This window comes from Dasypus novemcinctus, chromosome 4, assembly GCF_030445035.2.
Source record: "Dasypus novemcinctus isolate mDasNov1 chromosome 4, mDasNov1.1.hap2, whole genome shotgun sequence".
Taxonomy (NCBI): Eukaryota; Metazoa; Chordata; class Mammalia; order Cingulata; family Dasypodidae; genus Dasypus; species Dasypus novemcinctus.
Window position 1 is genome coordinate 23,100,811 of NC_080676.1, and position 7,947 is coordinate 23,108,757.

Sequence of the window (7,947 nt, forward strand, 5' to 3'; positions counted from 1 at the left end):
AGTTCTTCTGGGTATATACCCAGCAGTGGAATTGCTGGGTCATATGGCAAATCAATAGCTAACTTTTTGAGAAACCGCCAACCTGTCCTCTTTCTGCATTCCCACCAGCAGTGGATGAGTGTTTCCATTCCTCCACATCCTCTCCAGCACTTGTAGTCTTCTGTTTTTTTGATACCTGCCAGTCTCATGGGAGTAACATGGTATCTCATTGTAGTTTTGATTTGCATTTCCCTAATAGTAGTGACTTTGAGCATTTTTTCATATGCTTTTTAGCCATTTATATTTTTTCTTTGGAGAACATATGATCTTATCTCTTGCCCATTTTTTAAATGGGTTGTTTGTTGTTTGTTTGTTTTTTTCCAAGTTATAGGAGTTCTTTATATATGCAGGATGTTAGTCTCCTATCAGTTACATGGTTACCAAATATTTTCTCCCATTGGGCAGGCTGTCTTTTCGCTTTCCTGACAAACTCCTTTGAGGTGCAAAAGGCTTTAATTTTGAGGAGGCCCCATTTATCTATTTATTCTTTTGCTGCTTGTACTTTGGGTGTGAAGTTCATGAAGCCATTTCCTATTACAAGGTCTTGTAGATGCTTCCCTACATTTTTTTCCAAGGTCTTTATGGTTTTGGCTGTTATATTTAGGTCTTTGATCCATTTTGAGTTGAGTTTTGTATAAGATGTGAGATGGTAATCCTTTCATGCTTTTGCATATGGATATCCAGGCACCATTTGTTGAAGAGGCCATTCTCTCCCAGTTGAGTGGGTTTGGTGGCCTTGTCGAGTATCATCTGACTGTATATGTGAGGATCTATATCAGAACTCTCAATTCGGTTTCATTGGTCAGTGTGTCTATCCTTGTGCCAATACCATGCCATTTTCAATACTGTAGCTTTGTAGCATGTTTTGAAGTCAGGTAGTATGATTCCTCCAATTTCATTTTTCTTTCTCAATATGTCTTTGGCTATTCGGGGCCTCTTTCCTTTCCAAATAAATTTCATAATTAGTTTTTCTAGTTCATTAAGAAATGCTGTGTTGATTTTTATTGGGATTGCACTGAATCTGTAGATCTTAATAATATTTAGCCTTCCTATCCATGAACAGGGAATATTCTTCCATTTATTTAGGTCTTCTTTGATTTCCTTGAACAGTGTTGTGTAGTTTTCTGTGTATAATAAGTCTTTTATATCTTTAGTTAAATTTATTCATAGGTATTTGATTTTTTTTTATTTACTATTGTAAATGGTATTTGTTTCTTGATTCCCTCCTCAGATTGCTCATTATTGATGTACAGAAATGCTACTGATTTTTGCTCATTGGTCTTATACCCTGCAACTTTACTGAACTCATTTATGAGTTCTAGAATTTTGTGGTAGACGTCTCAGGGCTCTCTATGTATAGGATCATGTCATCTGCAAAAAGTGAAATTTTGACTTCTTCCTTTGATACCAAGTAGTTGGTACATTGTCATTATTGTACGTATGATTTCCCCATTCTATTATTTTATTTCATTAATTAAAGGTATTTTGACCTACTTTTTACATTAGGTGACTTTCATAGTAATTGTATTAAATATGCTAATCCAGGAAAGCAGGTGTAGCTCAGTGGTTGAGCACCACTTTGCATGTACAAAGTCCTGGGTTCAATTCCCAGTACTTCCTAAAACAAAACAAAGGAAAACAAACAAAACAAAAACAAAATTAATCCAATGTCTGTAAAGTCATTAGAGATAACCACCATGATAGCTTTCTCTTGGTTTCTGCCCTGGAAAGAAATGCCCTGTTACTGGCATTTCTTTGTGATTTTATTGCCTAGTGTTTTATTATATGAGTAATAAATATTTATGATAAAACATTTCAAGTATAACTGAAGGGCATACTCAGTTTTATTCCCAGGAGTAGTCATTTTTCTGTTTGTTTTCTATCCTTCTAAAAGATTTCTAAGCATATAAAAGCAGATATATTCTTTTGCCTACTACCCAGACCCCAGTTAGTATAGCTTAGACATCTCTTCATTTAAATCATCTTACATCTCCCCTTCTTTTCAAGGTTGAATATATTTCAGTAAGTGATATACCCTAATTGATTCAACTATTTTTCAGCCATTACAAAAAATGGTGGCAGGGTTTTACAAAAGGTTTTGTTCATTGGGGTTGTTTTCGACAAGCTAGAGTTTGATTTTTAACGGAGATCAACAGAATGTAGGAATCAACAGAAAAATGTAAATCGTCCACCAAAACATACTGTGCTCTTCTTTCTCCCTCCCACTCTGTGCTCACTCTTGGTTTTATAAATGAACAAGACAAAGTCCTTTATCCTGAGGAAGTACTGACAGGGAGACTCTAGAAACAAAGCACTATGAGAAGGTTACTTGTAACTAAAAGAAATAAGACTTTAAACAAATCTATTTATTTATAAATAAATCATTTAATTCTAAGATAAATTTGAAGCAGACGAATCGCTTGCCCGGGAAGTTACTCCTCTAATTTTTTTTTTTCCTAGGAAACTTTTCCACACACTCCTAGAACTCTTATTGAAATAATTGTGGTTCAGGGTGTGGCTAGAATAATTCCTCAGAAGTTATGTCTGCTTTGTAAATACAAAATGGTCACCTATGCTCATGTGGCCTGGAAGTAGCGAAAGTGGAATGCAGTGTAGCAAGTAAATTACATTGGTTTATTCACCATCAGAGGCATGAATCTGGAATGCTTTTATTCCCCCATCTGTTTGTTAGGCTATTGATTGGTGTCACCAGTCTCACTGGAGGCAAATAATGTTTGTCACATGTTCACTTAGGCAAGATGCCCTTATTCTGGCTCTTGCCTTAAGTTGCTTCACTGCTTATTTCTTTTGTAATTATAGCCCGGGCCTTTTTTTTTAAATCATCTTTTTTTTTTTTTTTTTTAGTAACTTTTCCTGTCTTATGGAACCCCTGTTCATTTGCAGCAATTATTTCCATGCCGTAGAGGTGTTCAATTGTAAATGCTGCAAGCACAAAACTTGTTATAAAAATGAAGTTTTCAGTTCCTAACCATCATTAATGAAGGTGCTTCCTAAGCGAGAAACAAAAATTAAAAATCTTTGTATGTATGTGTTTTAAATATCTTCCACAGGTGTTCTTCAGTGTGACTGAGACTTTTTATTTTATTGGATGAAGCTTTTCAGTTATCCTTCTGTTGAATTAAACTGTAAGGCTCAGTGTTTTAATTAGAGCATAAAGTCAGTCAGTTGTACTTAAGGTTTAAAAGAGTAACAGGAAGTACCTTATGAAATATTAACCCAGGACTCAATCCATTCAAGCATCTCAGATTTCTAAATAATTGGTGTCAAAATCAGATAATTTTAAAAGATTTCTGTGCAAATTTTAGACATATCCATAAATAAGACAATGAGAAGAATGTTGTAGGCTTGAATTCTGGGAAATACAACTGAGTGCATTTTCTGAGTCTTTGCATGGGAAAATGATTTTTCAATAGCTCTAAAAAAAACAAATCTAAAAAATACAGGTATACTTAATACAAATAGTGCAGCATAATTTTTGAAATTGAATATGCAGTGGAAATCTTATCAAAATAATCTAAAATATGACTCACCACTGGAAGTTTGTATCAATGTATCGTAAGTAACTTACCAGTAATAATTACATTATGGAAGCTTGAGGTATGGTTACTTTGTTTTCTTCACAAATTAGAGCCAAGATTATCTTTTATGATGGCATTCTCATTCTTAGTCACTTGCGTTCTTATGGACTGTCTTGAGAGGGGAAAAAAGGAATGGAGTTAGTGCAAGCGCTCTGGGGATTGGGTTTAAGAGTGAGTGCATCTGAGATTTGAACATCATCAATCCTAAACGTTTCCGCAGGAAAAAAAAAAAGCCGACAGCTGCTCTTACAGGATATATAATTAATGTACTGCTAATGTAAGTTGTTTTTTCTTTATCTTGAAATATCCCATTGTGCAGAAAACAATGGGAAGTGGGGTGGTTTATATAGAGAATATAACTGCTTACCTTTTCCTTTAATTTATCTTAGTTACCAAAAATAGACTTGAACCATCCCCATTTGGCTTCAGATGAATAAAACATAGGCTTTGAATAAATGTATACCCCCAACTATATATGCTTCTTAGGTGAAAATCAGCAAATCTCCAGAACATGAAGGATGAAGGAGACTTTCAAATGTGATTTAAGCACTTTGCTAAAATGTAAAAGTGAATATCATACTTAGCTCTGATTTCCTGCCTTTGTATTATATTTTAGAATTTTAAAATATTAGAGGAATTGGGTTACAAAAACAGAAAAATATCTGGCACAAAAGAAAAAGAAATAAGGCTGTTTCGTATACTTATGATGGAATATGTCCCTGCAATCACAAATATTTTCACAATGCACAGCATCTGAAACCCATTTCTGGAAAATGGATTGCTGTGGGGGTGCGCTATAAAAATATACTGACCTTACCTGTTGCTTTCTTTTGTAAGAAAAGAAATCTAAGGAGTAATTCCAGGCTAATTTAGGGAGTTGAGAGATTTATTTTGAGCTGTTTTACTACTTGAGCCTTTATTAACTTCTCTTTTTCCTGTTGTTTCTCAAATACGCAAATAGATTCAGTAAGTGCCCAAGGGTACAGCATACCACTTTGACTCCATTGGGAGTTCTCACCAGATACTTATCAAATCTGGAAAAGACAAGCCAACCCTAACAACTGATAGCAGGTTTTTCAGAAAAGCAGCACGTATCATTTAATTATGGAAGATGATTTATTCATAAGCATTAGGAATATGAAATAAATTCAATTTATGAGGATCGGTTTCTTAACACTGTGCTGTTCTATGCAATAAGATATAAGGTTAAGTGGCTTTTCCTCAGTGACTTGGCCTTTTTCTTTATTTTCATTATCTTAACGATTTGATTTCATTAAAGAAACATTAAACAAGACATTTTATGGTGAATAACTCAGGCCTGGCACTTTGCAATTCATCTCTGTGGCTATTAGTTGCAAATAGATTGAACTACACATCAGTAACTCCTACAGCATTCAATATTTCCATGCAAAAATTCTTAAACTTTGCTTCATATCAGAGTTACTTGGGCTTTAGAATTTATGGACTTTTATCTACGAAAGTTTCTTTGTAGAGGAAGAGGGTAAGGGGTTTAGGAAAATCTGATTTATTACCTTTATCTTGTTTGAATCACTAAAAGCAAGAAAATTGGTAACAGGTGATCTTTGTCTTTTAATGCCTTGGACAAATGATATATTAGGATAGCAGGTTGTACTACAATGTTGTATTTTAAAATGATTTCCTACCCTATCTTTTATTTTGGCATCACCCTTAACCAATCTATCTAATCCAGATAAACTCTATTCTAAATTTTAATACTTCGATTCATATTTCTCCAAATAGTTCCAGTTTTTTGTTTGTTTGTTTGTTTTTGTCATTATACATACTAAAAGATTATGTCTGGTCAGAATCTAGGACAAAAATCTGTAAACCTTGACATTTTATTGATAACCTGTATTCCATGAATTCTCTGGTTTTCATGGATGTAGACATAGTCTCAGGGACCAAACAATTTGCAAATTGGCAGGTAATAGCAAGATGAAAAGGTTTAATTAAGGCTTATAAAGTAAGAATATTAATGTTTAAAATGTTAGAATATTTCTGAAACCTTAATTATTTTTATTTAATGTCCTGGGTACCATCAGGTTTATGTATTACATTTTTAGGTTGTATTAATTTTTAAGTTATCCTTTCTAACTTAACTTCTAAAAAGTCATTTAACATCATGGGTTTTATAAAAGTCTTTTTTGATGTACTTTAAAGATTTATTTTTATTTATTTATTTCTCCCCACCCCCTCCTTGTTTGCATTTTGCTGGGCCTGTTTGTTGTGTGCTGGTCTTCTTTTTAGGAGCCACCGGGAATCAAACCTGGAACGCCCAATGTGGGAGGGAGGCCCCTAATCTCTTATGCCACCTCCTCTCCTTGCCTTGCTGTGTCTCTCATTATTTTTTCCTTGTATCTTTTATTGTGTCACCTCCTTGTAGCAGCTTGCTGCACCAGCCCGTTGCATCAGCTCGCTGTCTTTCTTGTCTTCTCTAGGAGGCAGTGGAAACTGAACCTGGGACCTCCCATGTGGTAGGTGGGGCTCAACCACATTTTGGTATACTTTAACTGGAGAGTTTTAGGTTTACAGAAGAATCATGCAGAACACTGTGTTTCCATCTACGCCCCCCAAACACACATGCAGAGTTTTCCTAATTACTAACATTTTGCATTAGTGTGGTAACTTTGTTACAATTGATAAAACACTATAATTATTATTATACTATTAACTATACTCCATAGTTTCTGTGAGAGCTCACTGTTGGTGATGTATTGTACTATGTTTTTTAAAAATTTTATTCTAGTAATGTATTTAGAACCTAAAATTTCCCGCCTTTAACCACATTCAAATATATCACACCGAGGAGTTAATTACATATATAATTACTTCACTACCATTCAACACAAACACTTTTCCATAACCCCAAAAAAGAAACTTGTGCAGATGAAACGTTAACTCCCCATTCCCTTTACCCATCCCTGCCCCTTTATTCTAGTTTCTTTTTCTTGAATTTGCTTATTCTAATTATTTTGTATCTGTGAGATAGACAATATTTTTCCTTTTGTTTCTGGCTTATTTCATTCAATATGATGTCTTCAAGGTTCATCCATGTTCTCACATGTATCTTAAGTTCATTCTTTTTTGTGGCTGAATAATAGTCCATTGTATGTGTATACCACATTTTATTTATCCCTTCATCTGTTGATGGCAACTTGGGTTGTTTCCAAATTTTGGTAATGGTATCTCATTGTGGATTTGAGTTGCATTTTTCTAATAGCTAATGATATTGAGTAGGTTTTCATGTGCTTGTTGGCATTGGTGTATCTTCTTTGGAGAAATGTCTATTCATGTCTCCTGCCCATGTTTTAATTGGGCTGTTTATCTTTTTGTTGTTGAATTGTAGGATTTCTTTATATATTTTGGATATTAAACCCTTATCAGATATTTTCTCCCATTCTGTAGGCTATACTTTTACTTTCATCATAGTCTTTTGATGAATAAAAATTTTAAATTTTGAAGAGGTCTCATTTATCTTTTTTTTTCATTGCTAGTTCTTTTGGTATAAAGCCTAAGAACCCATTGCCAAGGCCCTGAAGCTGCTTTCTTATACGTTCTTCTAGGGATTTTATAGTTTTTGCTTTTATATTTAGGTCTTTGATCTAAATATTTAGGTCTTTGAGTGACTTTTGTGAGGTAGGGGTCTACCTTCATTCTTTAGCGTATGGTCATCCAGTTTTCCCAGCACCATATGACACCATTCTTTCCCCATTGAATGGACTTGGCACCCTTGTAAAAAATTAATTGGCTTTATTAATTTATTTCTGGACTCTAAATTAGTTTCCGTTGGTCTATGTGTCTGTCCTTGTGCCAGTGCCATGCTTTTTTGATTTTTGTAGCTTTGTGATATGTTTGAAAATCGAGATGTGTGAGTCTTCCTACTTCACTCTTTTTCAAGATAGTTTTCACTATTCACTATTTACCCTTCCATATAAACTTTTATTTTTAAAGATTTATTTCTTATTTATTTCTCTCCCCTTCCCCACCCCATTCGCTGTATATTCTTCTGTGACTGCTTCTATCCTTATCAGCAGCACCGGGAATCTGTGTTTCTTTTTGTTGTGTAATCTTGTTGTGTCAGCTCTGCCATTCCTGGGCAGGCTGCACTTTCTTTCACGCTGGGCAGCTCTCCTTACGGGGTGCACTTCTTGCACGTGGGTCTCCCCTACGTGGGGGACACCCCTGTGTGGCACGGCACTCCTTGCGTGCATCAGCACTGTGCATGGGCCAGCTCCACACGGGTCAAGGAGGCCTGGGGTTTGAACCGCAGACCTCCCATGTGGTAGGC